The 21,449-nt window shown below is 28.7% G+C and overlaps 1 protein-coding gene across 6 annotated transcripts in view; it reads right to left on the bottom strand.

The window, feature by feature from the left end:
- LOC107440397 (irregular chiasm C-roughest protein) overlaps positions 1 to 21,449 on the bottom strand; it is a 437,750-nt gene that overhangs the window by 265,666 nt on the left and 150,635 nt on the right. The gene's annotated exons all lie outside the window — the stretch shown is intronic.

The raw sequence follows: 21,449 nt of genomic DNA on the forward strand, positions 1-21,449 counted from the left end.
ATTAATTCTACGCATTTTAAAACTAAATACCATTAAATAAATAAGAATTTGTTAAAATTGTTTTGGTCCTAAGATAGGGCGATTCTCAACTAACATGAAAGTAATTAATACAAAGAAAATGCGTTTGCAAATTATTCCTTCCATAGGCATAATAGATAAAAAAAAAAATAAAAAATTAGTGTGAAACAAAGACGTCAAACCCGGAGACAAAATTCGTTTTTCATTCCAAAAAAGTGTTTTTCGCGATTGAAGAAGAAACAACAATTCCCAAATACTCACAAAAAAGATATCTCTTCTCAGTCAAAATAAAAAAATAACACAGGGAAAAACTCAGTCAACGGTGAAAAAAGATGCAGAATTATTTCCTTTACTTTCAAACTCAAATTCTAAAGAGAATAAAAAAGACGATGAAGAAAAAAAAAACACATATCCCTCTCCCAGAACAAGAGAAAGATGCCCGAATATATATCTATTTTATGAAGCCACACAATTCGGGCATAAAGGGAAAGTCTTGAAGAAGTCAACCAGGAGGAAAGTTTTCAAAAGAGGGCTATTTTTGAGGTTCTAGGGCATTTTCTTCGAGCATCCGAGTCGGAAGATACGGACACATCCCCAGACAGCTGGCCCTGACAGCCGAGAGTAATGGGCCTTCTAGACATCCACCCCCACAAGGGCCTGCCTTCCCATTCCCTTTTCGAACGTCGAGTTCCGAGTTTTTTTTCTCCAGTTCTTCATCCAAGACAGCACGACCGCACGCGGATCTTTCTTTTGTCTGCTTGCATTTTTAGAACTGATTTTTTTTCTCCCCAGAATTGGGGTGCAGAAAAGGGCAGGTTAGGTTTTTTTTCTCCCCTTTTCCGATATATCAGGAATGGCATATTGGTGCTTGATGTCATCTTGATATGGTTTGCCTTAGTCGTCCTACTTTGTTTTAGAGTGATAAAAAAATGTTGCCCAGGTATATCTCAAAATATTTGGAAAGAGAGTTTTCTAGTTCGGACATTAAATTCTTCAGAATGGGAGACTGGCTCTACAAACTATGAACTACATAGTTTGTAAACTACATTTTGAAATTACGCAAAAAATTGTTTTTGGGGAAAATTTCCTAGATTTTCATGAAGGTAACAAAAATGTTTCTCTGGGGCATCGAGTTTAATCTAGTCCCTCTAGGCACCCTTCACAACAAGAGGCTGCTTACCCATTTCCTTTTCAAACGACAAGTTCCGATTTTTTTTTTTTAACTCTTCATCCATGACAGCACGACCGCATGTGAATCTTTCTTTTGTCTGCTTGCATTTTTAGAACTGACTTTTTTCCCGCCAGAATTAGGGTGCAGAAAAGGGCAGGCTAGGTTTTTTATTCTTTCTTTTTCCGATATATCAGGAATGACATATTGGTGCTTGATGTCATCTTGATATGGTTTGCCTTAGTCATCCTACTTTGTTTTAGAGTGATAGAAAATTTTTGCCCAGGTATATCTCAAAATAATAGGAAAGAGAGTTTTCTAGTTCGGTCATTAAATTCTTCAGAATTGGAGACTAGTTTTACAAACTATATTTCGAAATTACCCTAAAAATTGTTTTGGGGGAAAATTTCCTAGATTTCTATGAAGGTAACAAAAATGTTTTTGTGGGGCATCGAGTCCTTTTAGGTACCTTTTAGAACAAGAGGCTGCTTATTCATTCCCTTTCGAACGACAAGTTCCGATTTTTTTTCCAGCTCTTCATCCATGACAACGCGACCGAAAGCGGATCTCTCATTTGCCTATTTATTTTCTATTTTTAAAACTGAGCCGGGTGCATTTTCTATTACAGAAACCGGGTGCAGAAAAGGGTAAGTCAAATTTCTTTCCCTCTTTCAAGTGTATCAGGAATAACTTATTTTCATTCAATGTCATCTTGATATGGTTTGTCTTATCCCTTCTACCTAGTTTTAAAGTTATAAAAATCTGTTGACTGGGTCAAAAGAAAATATTTTCTAGTTTATTAAGTTTTATTCATATTATTATTATGAAAAAGTATTATTCATATTGAAATTTAGAGAATTCGAAACTAATATATAAAAGTTATATGCATAATATTTATATAACAGTAAGGGTTGTGCGATATAATAAGCTACATTTTCAAATTAATTTTTTAGTGAGAAACTCATTTTTTCATGTAGGCGATAAGATGTTTCTGTGGAGCATCTAGTGAGGTTTATATATGTTATGTCAAACCGTCCAATTACAGAGCAATAAATAAAATGCTTTACGTTAAAGTATGTAACAATATTATATTGCAATACATTTCGGACATACTCTACGTTATCGGGATAAACTCTAGGTATTGCAATGAATATTGACTAGACTTCCTATAGTCTGATGATGAGTTAAAATATATTTTTTTACCATTATAATCAAAACACATAACAATTTGGTGTTCATTTTTTCTCTTCTTGGTTTTTATTTATAAAATCAATATATTATTTCGTTTTATATTGAATATAATTTAAGTATCTATTTAGTAAAGAAATTTTGATATTAATTATCACCACTACTTTGGTTTTAAAATAAAGTACAGTTTCAGGTTAAAAAGTTGACTACACATTGATACTAATATTTGGGAAATAACTTTCCTTATTCAATATTAGATTAGAAAAGTTATTTAAATAATTAAAAAAAATTCATAATGCATCAATTATGTTAAGGAATATTAGAATAAACCCATTTCTAAATCCAAATCAAATATACGACCATCGGCTTATAAAGTTAAAGTGATTAAAGGTCATAGTTATAATTGCGAATAATTTGTTAATATTTATTTATTGTAATTTAAATTTTCTTATATTCTATCAATTTATTCCTGATGAAGGATACTGAATAAATACGTCTTAAATTTTTACAAAGCAAATTTTTTTTTATAAATTTCATGTATGCTCTTATAATGATTCTTCGATATATTAAAATTTTATAAATTGCATTTTTATAAAAGTTATGAAAAAAAATTTGCAATGTAAACATATTAGATTCAAACTATAATTTTAATGCAACGCAATTCACATTGCTATGATTTACCGGCATTTTTTACACAAAGTCTATGTAATAGGAAATAAGAAGCAAATTAAAAATTTTGTAATCTATTATCATTATATTATTATATAATATAGCACGTTTTTATTATATTACTATCACAGAATTTTACATTAATTTTTTTTTAATTAAGTGTAATTTTATTTGGATTTTGAATTAAGTAAACTAAAAAAGATTTCTTGTAAAAGTAATTTCTAAAATATTTTTAGACAAAGCTATTTATAATATTTTATAAAAAAATAATAGATAATTAAACTACACTTTTATAATTAGACGCTTCCTTTTTTTGTAAAATTTATTTTAGGAATAAAATTTTTTTTTTGTTTGTTAAGATTTATAACGATGCAATGTTAGAAGATCAATCCCAAATTAAATTTTGAAGAAAAAAACTATAGTATGTTATAGTTTATAATTTGCAGAATAAAATCTATCCTGAATAAAATTATAAATAATTTTCTTGAATCTGTATTGATGTATTATTAATACATATTTGCTCCCAAAAGGATAGAAAATGGATTAAAGTATACTAGAATTATTATTTTCCATAAATAAAAAAGCATGATTTTGAGCTGTAGTAATTAACTTAGTTAATACAGAAGCAAATAAGATTTTTTACTAGGTTCGTTCTTTTTAGTAAAATGTAACATTAATTACAAACATTGTAAATAGGTACGAAAAAGTAATTAATTTTCTGAAACTATGTAACTTTAAATTATTCTAATATACTGATGAAAAAATATCAGTATAGTAAATCTCAGTTATAATATAATGAGGTAGATAATATAAGAGGTAGATATAGGCAATGATTAGATAGTTACTCATACTTTTTATTAAATAATATTAAGTAATTTTTTTTATTTCATCTTAAATTTTATACTTTATGTTTTTATCTTCAATAATTTTTACAGTTACTCTTTTTCAGTTCCAAACTTTAATATTCGAATAGAAAAAGAAAATGATTAAAATGAAGTTTAAACCAGAATATTGAAATTTGATTTTAGCTATAACCCAAACAATAATTTCATATTTTCACAACTTCTCGAGATAAATTCTGCAAATTCTGTTCTTTTGTATTTTTTAACAATTAATATTTTTTAATTGCTGTTTTTCAGTTTCTTATGCTAGTATTGAAAAAAATAACTTTGAAAAGTAATTCATTTTGACATTATCACAAATAATTACCTATTTATAAAATTAAAGTTTTCCAAAAATAAATTTATCAAAATGAAGATAGCTTGCTTGATGTAAAAGAATTCAAAAAAAAATTCTCAAAAATTTGAAAAAAAAAAAAAATACAAAATAAAATTATTATAATAATTTTCCAATTTTTGATTTTACTCAAATAGATTCCAATTTTTGATTCACTTTGATCTTATTAAAAAAAGTTTAAATAAACATTTTAAACAAGTACAATAAAATTTTATTTCATTAACTTTCCAAATAATCATTAAAATTTTTTTCAAAACTATCGAAATGAATTTTATGTAATATTTTCTGTGGTTCCATGATTTTGTTAACAATAATTTTAAAAAATTCTAATGACTTTATTTCAGTTCTCATTTTAGCATCAATTTAGGAAAAGAAAATTGCTTACAGTTCTAACAGGAATACTAAAATTTTATTTTGCCATGATCACAAATAATCATTTAATTTTAACAAAAGAAAAATTTTTTACAGAAGAGAAGAAAAATTAATGGCTCAAAGAGAAGACAACTTGCCTATGATAAATTAATTTCTTTCCAAAAACTCTCACAAATTCTAGAAAGAAATTTACAAAATCAATTTCTTTTAGGTTTATTAATTTTCTAATTTTTACTTACTCAAACAGTTAAAGGAAGAAAATAACTTCTTAGGGAAAAATTTAAAGTTTTAAACCAGATAATTGTTTTATTTAATCAACAAATATTTATTTAAAATTTCTAAAATTAAAAAGGTTCGAAAATTCCTTCGTTCCATTTCTTTTGCTGAAAACTTTCAAATGACTTTATTTCACTTAAATATTAACACACTTTAATACTTTAATGTAGAGAAAATAATTTAAAAAAAAAATCTTACCCAGAATACTATAATTTTATTTTGGCATGATCACGAATAATCACTTTAAAATTTAAAAAAAAAAAAAAATCTCGAAATAAATTCCACAGAGGAAAAAAAAAAATGAATCTCTCAAAGTGAAGACAGCTTGCTTGTCATCTGCTCAAATTTCTGGGTAATAAAAATCTGATCCGAAGTTAAAAGATGTCGGAGCAAACGCATAAATGTTGAAGATTCCAGCTCTCCTTGCTGCAGATGTTTTTGACAGAAAGACTAATGGGTTTTCAGCACCTCTTCCCGAAGATTTCTAAGATCCACTCTTCTTTGCTAACAAGGTGACCAGCGATTTTCTCAAATTTGCAAAGATACGAGCAATCCACAGAGGAGATTGGTTGCAGAGGTTTTGAAATTAATGATCTTGCTTGGAAACTCTGTGAGGTATGTTCATTGATTATTTTGAGAAATCTTGTTTTTTTATGAAGTGTTAATGAAATTGTCTGTCAAGTAGTTGTGGCTATTCGTGAATTATGTGTTTTCTGTAATGGCTGGAGTTTTATAATGGGAATAAATTTAGGGTCATTCACACATCCTTAAAAAATTTCAGATGTTTAAAAAATAGCATGCAAACAACTATAGAATATTAAACAATGACATCAGCTCATCTTGATGCCCTAGAATCTTGTTTTTTTTTATATTAATGCTGATAGCCTTGTTAACGAGATTAGTACGTGGACCCCTCTTTAGTACGTGGAAATACATTTTACTCTGATTTGCCCCTTTCGGTCGCAGTGGTTTTTCTTGTTCTGTTTTTCATCATTTTCTTTTCCCTCTCGACTTTTGCTGTTTTTAAAGTTTTGCTTCTCACTTTCCTTTTTATATTTTTCGTTAGCAACTTTACTTCAGATATTTCAAATCAATTTTGTTTCTTTTCATTTACGTCTGCCAAGTCTTGAAAATGGGTGCCTATTTTTGAGCACTTGAAACATATCGGCCGTTATTTCCAATTCATATATTTTTGAAGTAAGTGTTTAATGCAAGTAATTATAGAATGTATTTTTTCAACAAAAAAGTGTAAAAGTGTAGAAGAAATGCAATATAATTAATTGAATATTTAAATCCTTTACAAGGAAATAGATTATATTTTCCTATTTCAACTAATAGATTGAGTGGTCCTGTCGAAAACGTGAGGATGCAGAAAGTTCATGGTTCGACTCTCAACATATCTCGTCTCTAACCTAAAGTCTAAAATGATTACAGGTCTGGAAAATTCCAAACGTGGTTGGAGTGCGTGGTGAAGAGATCATGTGCTATTATCAATATTGGTTTTCCGATATAATTTCTGGTATTTTACTGTCCACTTGCATCATTCTATTTCCGTGTAACTTCTAAAATGAATTTTATTGTACATTATTAATATAGCTCCATTAATCTTGTCCTAGTAAAATTAAAAGAAATCATTGAAATCAAATCAGGTCATATTTGAAATAACTTTAATGTAACTCGTCTTTAATGTCAAGCCTAAGATGATTTCAGTGATGGAAAAAATATGCATAGTCAAGTGGCGTAGTAAGCACTTTTGGTGACATTATCACACTCCATTTCTTTTATCTAAATTCTCATATTGTTCTCGCATACTCAAGTGGTGTAGTAAACAGTTTTGGTGACATTATCACACTCTATTTCTTTTATCTAAATTCACATAGTGTACTGCGTACAAGCACAAGTAATGTTTTCTTTTCGTGTAGCTTAAGAACAAAATAAACAATCCAGTCGAGTCGAATTAAAATAAATTCTTAATGGAGTATAATTACGTTAAAACTTCACAACTAAATATTAACCGATGCACATTTAAACCCAATAACAATACTGCAGCTTCATTCAAAGTCCATAATGATAAATTTAATATTCTCCCTCGTGTTGAGAACCGAATTTAAGTCTGTTTTCTCGGTGAGTGGTCATGACAAAAATGAGAGGCTGAAGAAAGTTTATGGTTCGAGTTAATGGCCGATAAATCTCTCCGCAGCAAGCTTGAGATTCTTTTAGGAGAAGAGAATTTCGTTTTATTTGAGTTTTTCGTTTTTCGTTCCATTGCTCAACTACTAGAATGGCACTGCAATCAGCCTTCTTAAGAGGTTTTACTGATCTATTTAATCGTCACAGAGGATTTTAATTAGTTAAATGAAGCCATCAGAAGCGCTTAGAGCAAGAAAAAATTTAATCAAGCCATTGTTTTGATTTTATTCGGCTTTGAAAGAGAATTGAAGATTAGTTTCTAATTTGTTTTGATGGAAATTAGTTTTTAATTTGAATAAAAGGAAATAGGCGGAAATGTGTCTGTTTTATTCTTTGGGGGTTTTATTAAGAGGGCTTATTTTATTCATATTTAAGAGGAATGAATTTGATTTAAACTCATTTGAATATTTATAAATTTTTTTTTATATTTCAAGCTGTTCTAAAATTTTTCAAACAAATTTCATGATTATTGTAAAAAAAGGAAAGAAAAAAGATACGAGATAATTCTTAATGAAATTTATATTGATAATTTAAGAATAAAATTGTTTTTAGTCTTTTTATTAAAAAGTGTTTTCTAAAATATAAGTTCGAATTTATATTTTTTTAGTGTCTGACACATTCTGAGGGATAATTATTTCTTTTATTTTTCATAATATCATAACTGCATCGCTCAGTTTAGTACAGCCTAAAATTTGGTTTCTTTAAAAGTATTCGACTTTATAATTAACAATTTAATTTTATAAATTAACATTATGTTTTACTATTTTCAATAAAAAACAAATGTTTTTTTTAAAAAATTACATTTAAAAATAGGATTTTAATAAAAATGAAATTATTACATTTAAAAAATTTTTACAATCAAAAAAATCATACAAAAATTATATTGCATTGAGGACAATGATTAATTCTATGGTTCTAAAAGAAGATCAATTATTAATTTTTTTAAAATTAAAAATAATTTAACTAAAAATTATACAAATAGCTATTAAGAAGTATTTAAAATAAATCTTAAGTAATTTCAATAATGCGTAAACAAAATGCAAAATCAACTTTAATTTGCGGCAAATTACATACTTACGTACAATCTGTTATAATTCAAACAATTTTACTGATAAAAGCATGCTTGTGATTATTTTTGTTACATAAATAGTTGCTAATATTGAACTCAACAACAAAAAACATTGACTTAATTCCAGGGTCTCATAAATTTCCGCGCAATCTACACTAACGTAAGAAATTTTACTGGAAGAAGCATGCTGGTGATTAATTTTGTTAAACAAGTAGTTGCTATCATTGAATTCTCCCCCCCCCCCCGAAAAAAACATTGATTTTGTTTCAAGGAAAGCTCAGCACAATCCAGTTAAACTCAAGAAAGTTTACTAAAAAAAGCATTCTTGGGATTACGTTCAGTGTACAAATAGTTGCTATCAACAACTAGAAGCATTGATTTCATTTCAGGGACAGATAAGCACAATTTGTTCAAACTCAATAAATGTCACAGAAAACATGCTCGTGACTAGGTTTGTTGTACATTATATAACAGCTATCAATGAATATTTGTTCAGTTATTTTTACACAAAAATACTTTCTGGGTAAAATATAGCCGTTTACAGAGAAACATGAGAGGAAGATGAAGTGATTTTAGTTCACTTAATATTCACGAGAGCCTATGTTTGACATTTTTGACAAGTAAAGTAACAAGTGGAGCTCACTCAAAGGTTTTCGAACAAAATGATTAATAGCACCTATAACCGTTTACATACTTTGTCACAAAAGCGAAGTCAAACTTCTTAAAATGGTAGATTATGGTTACTCTCGTTCCAAAACACACGATAACTTTGTTGCCATACTTCCCTGCCATTGTTGACACATTTTAGATTCCAACTCACAATGTACTGAATCAGATGGTATATTTTTTTGGTACATCAAAGGAAAAGTTTATTAGAATGGTTATGAAATACTAATGAAATTTCTCAGATCATGTAACTTGGTTTTACTTAATAAAAGTAAATTTCCAATTATGTCTTCCGAAAAAGTGAAAGAAAAAGTCTAAACAGAAATATCAGTATAAAACGGAGAAGAGATAACTAATGACACTTCGCGACTGTGAAAACTTTGTTCAGCATACACGAATAAACCATCTACGCAGAGTTTAGAATTTTATGTTTAGTTCCTGAGAAATTAAACTTAAAAAAAATTGCATTTTAAAAATTATATTTCTCAGGGACTATTCTGCTGTTTCCCTTAAATTTTGATATTCGCCATGAAAAATTACATTTCCGATCCTTAGATCAAAAGTTATTCAGATAGGCTTTTTTTGCGCACTACACATACTTAAAAAGAGTTATTACCTGGTAATTTCATGCAGACTTTTATTATTAATAATAATAATAATATCTATATATATATATATATCAAAGTAGAATGACTAGTATAATGAATAATTAAGGAACTATTTGATTTCATTTTTATCTCACAATTTAATTTCAGTGGATCAAACGCCTGACTTCCAGAACTGATAACATGTATAGCTTTGACGTACTCAATTCTCAACTACACAACATGCATTTAATGAAGCTTGCATGAAAGAGTAAAGGACAGCCATCCTTTTAAAGGGATAACATGCTTAGACCATCATATTATCTGGGATCAATGATGGAGGAAAACAGGAATTTTTATCCCTGATCACATGGCATTTGTGTTGCCTTCCAGCCTGTTCGAGCAGGACATTCCTTTACACTTGACATTAGACCATGCCTGGCCAATAATTGCATTCGTCAGAGCAAGGTACGGCATTTAGTTCCTTTTCCATAATGGGCGTCTCCTGATTTCCCGGAGCCTCATCAGGAGAAGCCATCAGAGAGAATCCCAAAGGGAAATGGGCCGGATCTTCCGGATTTTCTGACTCAACAGTAAGGAAAGACCGCTTGATCCCTGGCTCTAAGTGTCCGAACCATGGTCCCGATTGCAGCTTTATTAGAGCAGGCACCCGGTCATCAGTGATAAGACGTTTTCTGGACCTTCAATTCGTTAACCCGGATTCAGAAAGGTGATACCCTTAGGGAAAAAAAGAGAACATTTTTTGTTCTTTCTTTTTGTGGGTTTTTTTTCTGATCAGAGGAGAGTTCGGGATATTTTCAACATCTCTTTTTGATAAATGGGACTTAAAGGGGATTTACAGTAATGAAGTATAAGAGAGAAATGAATGTGTAAGTCTAATGGCAAAGCTTTGATACTTATTTGATTTGAAACAATGAAAGAGAAGAAATGAATTGGGTAGTAAATATACTTAATGTTACTTTTTTTTATATTTTTGATGGAAATATTTGGTTTAAGACGTATATTTATTAAACTTGAAAGTAATAAACTAAAATCTCAAAAACAGAAAAAAATTTCTCAAAATTAAATATTATATGGAAATAATGATCAAGTTCCAAAGAATTCGTAAAAATTCAGAAACAAAAGAATAAAAGCTTTAAAAATAGCAAAAATAGTATCCATCATGCAGAATACTTTAAAAAGATATGCATGTAAAATCAAAAAAATAATTCGACAATTTGGAAAACAAACTGAATCTAACACGGCACAGCAGGCATAATTAGAATTTCATAAAAATAAAGTTGAGTTATTATTACTGAGTTCGTTACAAAATTGCATTAGTAACTAAGAAATTCAGACTCCAGTCCGAAGAGACTAGGGTTTGATTCTCGAACAGCGTTTCCTGTAACACCGTCTAGTTTCCTGTACAACGGGTACAGAAAACTAGACGAAATTTCCTTCCCCTACACATCTATGTCTAAATTGAGGAAGCAGCCTCCAGAAAAGGGGGTGCTGCCATCTATCCGTGAGGTTCTGATCCAAGAAGCACTTTCACCATTGCGATGTTCGCTTGTAAAACAAAAAGTGTTCCTTTCTGACTTAATTCACAGAAAACCAATGATTGTCACGGTTGGCTTTTTCGAGTGCCATTAGAAGCCACAACAACAAGGAACAAATCTATTCTTTGGCAAATATACTCACAAAAGAAACTACAACAAAATAAGAATTGTAAAGAAAACTAACCCTCCGAAAAATCTATTTATAACAATCTAGTTTTTTTTTATCTGTTAAATATATTGAAAGGGTTAAATAAGGTCGATAAATTTTTTATGCGCCTTTTAAATGAATCATTAGTCAGAAAATGAATATGATTTTGGCATTAAACAATGTTGATGGTGTTTTCAATTTTATTTTTTCAATATTCTTCTTCTAAGCATATTCAATAAAGTAATGGACAATAGGTTATCAAAATAATTTCCCCACAAATGATGTTACTAATGTCGTTAATGCAAGTGGAAATCTGATTTAATGATTCTACTACTAATGTTAAAGAATTTGTCTTGCACATCTCTTTAATCACTGGGAGAAATAATAAAAAAGGAGGTAAAAAATTGCTTCGTGAAAATTAATGAATAAAATGCTTTCACCCCCGAAACTACACGACCCAGAAACGCTAAAAAACTGAAGTAAATCATTTTTGGTAATTAACTAAAATCTATGTCTGAGTTTTTTTCGTTATTTTTATTATTTTCAAACAACGTTTCGGTTACTTAGAGTTTTATTAGTCTGAATATTCTCAACAATGGTGTTAACTATTGCAGTTATTGTTTCAGTAGTCATTACTTTTGTCTTTTGGTTTCCTTTACGTTGGAAAAAACGAAAAATCAATGAATGCAAGAGGCGAATGTTAAGTAAAATAAAGAAATAAGTATTTTATTTTCTTTGAACAACTTTGGCGGGCATTAATGTATGTTTGTTTTTAATTTCAAAATGTTTTTATATATTGTTTCTGCGTAGTTTCATCACCGCATTTTTATTAATTAGTTTACGTATTAGTAACGTATTAAGAATTTATCGCCATTTTATCACTAAATAGGATTTATCGTCACATGATACTTCGAAAATTTTATGATTAGCGGGAGATCTCAAATTTCTACGGGAGCTCTGTGCAATGCAAATACAATAGCAACTTTGTACCTGATGTCATTAAAAATAAAAATTGTTTCCCAACAAGCGAAATTTATTTCTAATAAAAAAAATTAACAACTCTATGACATTAACTAACTAGCCCTCACAAAACGTAAAAGAAAAAAAATATCATTAAAATAAATTTTAAAATCTACGTTTTTCAAGTAACTAAAAAAGAGAACATAATATTATCTTTTGCACCTAAAATATAAAACGTAGGGAGCATAACCTTCATTGCATACTTCGACCACCAACGAAAATCACCCCCACCTCTTTCAAAAGTGATGATTTTTCTATAATTCATCTGATAAAAACTTAATTGATACTGGAGAAATTTATTAATTCAGATCGAAAGATCTGGTAAAATTAAATTTTTAAAGACAATAAATGTAAATTATCTGATGCAGTATAATATAAATCATATGATGCTTTATAATATATATCACATGATGCGATATATTAAACACGCATATAATTTATTTATCATTCTTTCACAAAGTCTGCTTTAAATAACAACAAGTTCACTGTATTGGATATTTTCTTTTATCTTTGTAGATAATACAAGACAGTTGCGATGAATAATTAATGCGAATCGGCAGAAAATGTTTTATTATTAAATTTATTTTTGATTAAAATGCAAAATGCAATAGGAGACAATTATTAATTCAGTTGGAAAGAACTCGCAAAATTGAATTTTGAAAAAGAATGACTTTAAACTAACTATAACTAGTCTCAAAATAATTAGAAAGTTATTAATACCTGAACAGGTGGAATAGAAAGAACTCTTACTAGAGAGCAATTTTTTAAAATGTAAGGCATTTGAAACTATGTTAAATAATATAGGTTTTGTAATAAGTTGTTAGCATTTAATTAACCTGCATAAAATATTTAGTTAACAAATAGCTATTATTATAATAAAATGAAATTAATAAACGCTTTCAATTTAAAGGAAAATGTCAGACTCAAATGAAAAGAAAAACTGAAGATACTTCTTATGGGGTATTATATTTTAATTATAATTATAAAACTATGTGTTTACATTATGAAGTATTAAATTTAAAACTGGAATTATAAAAATATTTAAGTTATTTAAGTATAGCTAAATATCTGATTCTAATATATATTTCTGAACCAATGTTTAAAATGAGCAGTTAATTAAAATGACTGCACAAAGTTTTCATTAGAAATAAAATTAAAAATGAATTTTTAACTAAAAAGCTTTATGTTAGTACATTTCACATGTATTTTAAGTGTATAATTAATTAGTAATTTCTAATCAGTGAACTTTTGCTTTGTAGTACGCATTTTTCTTAAGGTTTTCAAAATTAAAATAATAATAATAATAATTGGTTATATAAATTAACTGACAAAAAAACTTTTCAGTACATAATAGGATACTATTATTGGAAAAAAAAATCTTGGAAACTAAATGTGGAGTTTCAAACAGCCAGCTAGATTGCGCAAAACTCAAAGTAAAAGTAAAACAAAGAAAAAATTTTAGTAGATAAGTATGACTAGTTTTCTTTGTTAATTTTTCCATGTGCGAATCCGTGTTAAAATTATCTATTAACATTTTTTTCTTTGATAATTTAAATAATTTTTCTATGTGCTAATCCATATCGTGCAAATCCGCGGCTAAAATTNTTTACGCAGTTTTTTTACCTTAACTGCCCAGAAGTTGCTAAAACTTGCCGATTATTCCATACCTATACAGAGGGTACTAGGCATAGGTACCAATTCAGAAATCTTTCCTATTATTAATTATTTATTGTTCTTTATATATTTGTTAACAAGAAAACATTTTTAAATAATTATAACCGAAAAAGTAAAATTATGGCATTTATTAATTAATAATTTACTTTTGCAAAATTGATGAATGTGACATAAGTTTAGCAGCATCTTGCAGGGTGTTTGGCTCCATTTATTAGTGGGAAATATTATTTAACACATTAAAAAAATTAACATTTTCACCATAAAATATCAAGTAAAAAAATAAAATTTTAAATGAGGTTCTCTATAACTGATATTTCACTTTTTTCAATATTTTTAACACCCCTTAATCATTGTTTAACTCATTCCTCACTGTACTTCTACCATCCTTTGCCACATTTCATACTATATTGCATAAATATATGCTTGGAATTCATAAACAAATAATGTTGTTTAGCTTAACTTGAAAATCGAATCTCATTTGATTTTTAAACATTAACTCTGTATTTTATTGACATTTGTAAGCATAATGATTTTATAGATACTTATTTTATATGAAACAAGGTTAATTTTTGCAATAATAATAAAATGTTGTTATAAAAAGGCAATTGAATATGGTTGTAATTTTGAGTTATATATATATATATATATATATATTTGTCATAAAATAACGATGCATTAATAAAGAAAAGTAGTTTTTTTGAATCTCCAAACTGCCCCAAAATGTTTTCTTTAAGCATTTGAAGAAAAAAAAATATTTAAAAAAAAAATATTTCTCATATAAGAATAACTTATCGCGGTAAGTACGGGGAAAATCATCTAAAAATAAAACATATCTTTACACGCAACAACATTTTAAACTACGTAAGAATTCCATCAACCTATCTACGGTCGCCAAGGGCACAACCTTGCTGTGCCAAGGAAAAAAAATCATCTTTCACCTTCATGAAAATAATAAAAAGGCGCACTTTTTCATGTTGAGAGAAAAAAAAATCAAAGAAAAAAATATATACTTCCGGATATGTGTATATATATATGTAGAAAAAGAAAGGTACGGAAGTTTCCAGTCCCGATGGAATTTTCTTTTGGGAGCATCATCATCTGTGTTATATGGAAGAAAACCGGGAGCGTAAGAATCTATTTTTAAGACAGTAACTTTGAGAGCATGTGTATGCAAGACTAGGCATCAGTCAGACTGTTTTCTGTCTGGAGTAAAACTGCACAGATAGGGTTGAAAAATGTTAAATTTCAAAAGTAGACGTCTTTGGTATAGAACACAAACAGGAAAGTTGAAGTTATAAATAAACTCCAGAACAATATTTTTGATAGAATTAATGTATAGTTAAGTTAAACATTATTTCATTTTTATGAAATTGAGAAATTTATCTTTTGAATGGAGAAATAATGGAATTTATGTAAAAAATTATTAAAATAATTTCTTTTTCATAGAATAATTATGTAGCAAAACGACAAATTCTAGAACATATAAAACAAAATCGAAACCTTAATGCTTAAAATAAAAAGATCGAAATGTTTTTTGTACTGTAATTAAAAAATAAATTAAAAGTAGAAGAATTTACGTTGATTCATATTATAAATAAAGCATTTTTCTTTCGATATGCCAGTGTGTATTTATATTGCATAATTCCAAATAAATGAAAAGTATTGAGAATAAATAAAGAGAGCTAAATTACCTTGCTTAATAATGCTCTAAACAATGATGCATAAAAATGGAATAAGTAAGGAGAAGTTTTGTTTTTTAAACTAATTTCATGTTGTTAAAAGGTGCGAAAATAATTACTTGAAAAAATTTCAATTTGATAAATTGGGATACATTTTTCAATTTCTGTTTTTTTTTTAAACTTGATCATTCATTTTATTTAAAACTAATTCAGAACTTGTAAATAGCAAATATAAATTGGCATACGGGTATGAAATTACGTTTCTACGAAATGCTTCTTTTCTTAGATATTAATTTCCAAATAGTTTTTTGAGTTGACCTTCCGAACAATTTTATTCAACGTTGTTCCATTCAGAGATAAGGTAACATCTTTAATTGAATGCCTTTTTCATAAAAGATATTTTTATTACTAATTTCTTTTTTGTTTTTGGAAAGATTTTCCAATAATTATTAAAGCATTTTCAAATAATTTTTTAAAAATAAATTTTTTTAAACATCTCTATATATAATCTTCTATACCAAAATTTAAGCCTTTAAAATAAAAGGTTGAATAAGAACTATTTGAAATAGTAATTTTATTAATTAAATATATATATTCCTTTTTTTCAAATAAAAAGATACGCACCTTTTTATTCATTGAGATGAAAATAAATGTCAAACATTAGTAAAAAGATATTAAATTCAATAAAATTTTAATAATGTTTCATTTCCTGGAGCGTTTAACAGTTCAATAATAATATGCTTCGTCAGAAAATTCCCGCGAGTTTTAACAATTCTAGCAAATATGTCGTTAATGTAGCGAATTTATTCCAAAAACGAAAACACTCGCTTATTTTATTTACATATAACGATTTCTCTAACACCACACCTCAAACGTCCCATCTTAAAAACACCTCTAATCAGAAACCGTGCTTTAATTTTTACGCAAATAATGCTACCAAGAGGTAAAAGTTTTAACAATTTGTTCCAAAGAACACGTCCTTATTCTTCCACTGGGAATAACACAACCGCGTTCGAAAATGAATGAGAGAGTGAAGAAGAAAGGTGAAACGGAAAAGAAAAAAAATATAATTCTTTAGCCTGAAGGTGTGAGAAGGCCTAACAAGAACCATCTCTAAGAATCAATTCTTTTTCCACATTCTCCCGATTTTCTCTTAGCTCTTTCGCCATGAAGACAACGGAGTTTTGGGAGAAAAATTACATGGTAGTTTGGAGAGATCAGAAGGTCGGGTCCCCAGGGAGGCTAGGTCCGAACTAGGAAGAAAACAGTTTTAGAGACGAGAAACACCCTATTTCTTTGGCTTTGATAGAACATTCGAACTTCGATAGTCTGTTTACTTTTGTTTCTGGTAATGGAAAAGTAAATGATGGGATCAGAATTTTTTAATGCAAATTCTTTAAAAACATATATTTATACATTTTTTATTTGTATGAAATATAATGTATTTTTGAGTTTTCTTTTTATACATTAAACAACAGAACAATACTGTTCAAAGTAATTTTATATGATTAGCGATGATAAACTATTTCCTAGGAGATTATAAATTTTTCTATTATTGGTAAAGATGGCAAACATTTTTCTAAAATTGGAAATCGTGGCAAACTATTTTCTAGGATGATAACTAAAGATGAAACAATTTTTTAAGATTGGCAATGATAGCAAATAAATTCCTATTGGGGATAACAACAATTGATTTCTAAGAATTAGTGACAATAACAAAACATTTTCTAGGACGGGAGATAATAACAAAAATTTTATGATATTCCTTTCAAGTTCAAGTTTTCGTCAGTTAAAAAATTATTTAGTTTATTTTTTTTATAGTTCGAAGTAGAAGGAGTGAGTATCGGAAAATATAAGAAGGTCTAACAAGAAAAATTCCCAAGGATTAGTGATGATAACGAATAATTTCTTAATCTAGGTGCAGCAACAATTAATTTCTTAGAATTAGTGATCAGAACATGCAATCCTACAAGAATTTTAGAAGATAAACAACTTGATAAGTTTATTTTCTTATAGTTCGCGACAGATTTAATTAAAAAAATTACAATAACATGACAATCATGATAACACATTTTTGATGGATTATTAGTAGAAATCTAAAACGATCACTTTTAGGTACATATAATATATCGATGTTTGTCATAAATAGCTGATTTTATTTTCTATTTCATTCATTTAAATAAAGTCTAATTATTGAATTTTCTCAAATGAAGCAATCATTTTGTTTTTAAATACATGAAAAGTAATTCTTATTCCCAAAGTAGAATGAATTCCAATAAAGAACAACATATCAAGAATGTGTATCAAGATGCTAATAAACAGTGATTAATTTTAAATTTTTAACAAAAGAAACATTCAAATGTCTGGAGATTAAATTGAAATAATTAGCCTGCCCAATTTATGAGCACCGGCTCCTTAAATGAGAAAAAGTAACATATCGTTACATTAATTAATACATAAAGCAAATTTAATGAATTCCAGCTTTAAGTACATTTTTGATACTTTTAACGAGAAAAAAGCTTTAAAGCGTCATTTAAAAGCAATATAATGGCAGTAAATGATCTAAGTAATTTTTAGTAGTTTGACATATTTTTAATATTGCCTTGTGTTTCCTTCATTTTCTACCAACGAAAAAAGAATCTGTAATATTCATTATTTTCAAAGACTACAAAAAAGCAATCAAGAGCATTATAAATTGTAACTTATATTAAATAGTATTCACTTTTTATGCCTGACTTAAAATATAGATTTTAGCTAATTTTCTTCATAACTAAATTATTATGAAGAGTTTTAATATAATTCAAGAAACTAAGAGCTTGTAACATAAATTTAAAATATTGAGCTTGAAACAATTTAAAAAAAATAAATAAATAAAAATTACTCCCAAGTTTTATTGAATACTCTCAGAAAAAGAACTCTCCCTTTTGACGATTCAGAAATCTTTGAAATGCTATTTCTTTAATTTTGATAATCATTGTCAAAAATCACGTGATTTGTGACAAAACGCGAACTCTTAAATACATGACGAAAGCATTTCCTCAATTCGAAATCTCAACGTAGTGCATTGTGGGTGATTGGTAACTATGATGATGAGAATCGAATGAATTCTATGCAATCGAAAATAAAAATACGAAACAAGCCGACCGGTCTGTAAAATGGTCACGAATTTGGCTTCGCACGTGGAAGATCAGGGGTTCGTATCCAGTTTAATTCATCGAATTTTTTTATCTGTCCTTCTTGCGTTGTTTGGGTTAGATTGATCCACCTATCTGGTATCCACTATAAAGTGATTATTAAAAAGCTTGATACATTGTACGCGCTACGAGGTTTCTTCTTTTGGGAAAAAAATAAAATGACGAAATATTTCTTTAGTTTTGACGAAATTTGTTTCCTCTGAAATGTAACGGTAGTTATTTTGTTACTTTGACGAAATTTTCGCTCGAAACATGTACCAGAAATTGGTTTCATCAAAAACGAAAAAAATTTTATGAACCATGAATGTCTATTTTTTTACAGTGTAGCACTTTTCCCTTTTAAATAAAACATTTTATTTCGAAAATGTTTTATTAGTTAACTTTAAACTTTTTTTTCTTCTATTTCATTCATAACAAAGATTTAGAAGCCTGTAGAATTGTAGCAACAAATGCTATGAATCTATGAAAAATATTTCATCCCATATTATTAAAAATACAAACGCAAAAAAAACGCCGTATTGTGGTAACTTTAAATTCTTTTTTAAACTCTCAAATTGATGCGTGAGATTTATTCATATTTCATATAGAAACGCATAAAAAATATTCAGTACAAATAAAATCCAGAACTTGAAGTTTGATACGAGTTCAAAATGTTAGAATAGTTTAAAAGGTTCATTGTGAATAATAAATATGTTTTGTTGTGTATATAATCATTCTTTTGGTTAGAATAATAGTTTTGTTTCGTGAAAACTGGCTTTCTTTTAGCTATTTTACTTCTTTTCTTCCTTTTTTAAATAATAAAAATCTCAATTCTTAATTGAAACGTGATATTTTTCAGGAAATAAAGTTTCATATTTCAATAATTATCGGAGGTAAACATGATATTTGATTGTTTGTATTTTTATACCGTCTAGACTTGTTTTGCGTTATATAATAATAGTTAAAAGCACTAGGTATTTTTTTGCATCTGATAATTGTTAATGACAATTTAAAATTGCATTTGTCATGATAATTCTGGGATTTATTTCAATAAGTATGCCGCGAGCAGTGATTAAATGGTCATACATAAAATAATAATATACTTCGTATTCCTTCAGAATGAATGAACTTCGATCGTTATCTGCAAAAAATGAAGCAATTTATAAATGTTTTTTAAAAAAAATATATTTCAAATGTTTAAGACTATTTATTATGTTGTAAAACTATATTTCTTCTTACTTTCATAAAGTTCAATGAAATTACGTTTTTTTTCACAGTTCAACTAAAATGGCCGTTTAAATTATAATATCTGAGATTTTCATTTTCCAGTAAATAATTACACGCTAAGATTGAGTGTATTGAATTTTAAATAAAATTCATTTTTTTTTCGAATGCAGTACATTGCACGCAAATCTCTAACTTTCATTCAATAAAACTAGTTAGAATTAAAACCAAAAGAGATGTAACACTGGTAGAGAGGTCTTGCCAATTCTCCAAACGCTCAGTAGCGTGGAGGTAGAAAGTTCAAATCCCAGTTATTCTTTTTGCATTTTTCTAATGACTTAATGACCTTCACTAATTTGTGCTTTCTTGACTTAAGCAGTAGTAGTACTTTATTTACATCGCACATGAGCAGCATAATGGGTTATTGGTGACTGCCTGGAAAACATCTCTGAGGATGACGCGAACATAGCTGTCACAATTTTGATCCTCTGCAAAAGGAATGGTTCCAGTGCTTTGGAAGCTCGCTGTCATGTACTGAAAATCGATCATCTTATGGTAGAACAGTTAATCGAAGACCGATACCGTACATCCTCAGTGCCTTTCCTGGTCAAAGAGGTCACCCACCAGTTCACTGAAAGCTTCCAGTGATGCTTGACTTCTTCCGTTATGTATTATAATCTGACGCGTAATCAAGAAGATAAAAAAAATTGCTGGTAAAATTTCTACACGGATCTTTGAAAATTTACTGCTTCGCCTTTCTGTTGTTGTAGTTCATTTGCGTCGCACTAGAGCTGCACAATGGGCTATTGGCGACGATCTGGGAAACATCCCTGAGGATGATCTGCAGACATGCCATCACAATTTTGATCCTCTGCAGAGGGGATGGCACCCCCGCTTTGGTAGCCCGATGACCTGCAAGCGAAGTCGAGCACTTTACGGTAGAACAGTTTAACGAGGACCGATACTGCACACATTCGATCCCTACGCAGACTGATCCAAGTGGTCACCCACCCGCACACTGACAGCAGCCAGTGATGACTTCGGTGATCTGCTGGGAACCGTGTCTTAACGATCAGTCCACTGCGGGACGCTTCGCCTTTCTAATTTAATATTTTGAGAACAGAGATCCTCTGAAAGAAATTTTTTTATTATATATAATTGAAAAGATAAAGAGGTGAAAGAGGTTCGAATGTCTATCTAGAAATTTTGCTAAGTTTTAAGTTTTCTGAGTATGCTCTAGCGTAATCTACTGGGAATCGTGTCCTGTCTATTGCAGGGCTGACAATGACTTATAAGCTGATTTTATAACGACCCAAAATACTGTATATGTAAGCATATCAAAAAGTAAATAAACTAAACAGCATGCCTGTACAATGATTTATAATTGGATCTCTATCTGTTAGCTAGATAATATGCAATAGATACAAACAAAATAGTCTATCTTATAGGACATTTTATTCTTTTTCATGAATAGAATTTTCCTAACCCCCTATTTACTTCTTCAAAGTTGTTCCAATTTACGCATCCGACAAAGGC

This window comes from Parasteatoda tepidariorum, chromosome 5 (assembly GCF_043381705.1).
Source record: "Parasteatoda tepidariorum isolate YZ-2023 chromosome 5, CAS_Ptep_4.0, whole genome shotgun sequence".
Lineage (NCBI taxonomy): Eukaryota > Metazoa > Arthropoda > Arachnida > Araneae > Theridiidae > Parasteatoda > Parasteatoda tepidariorum.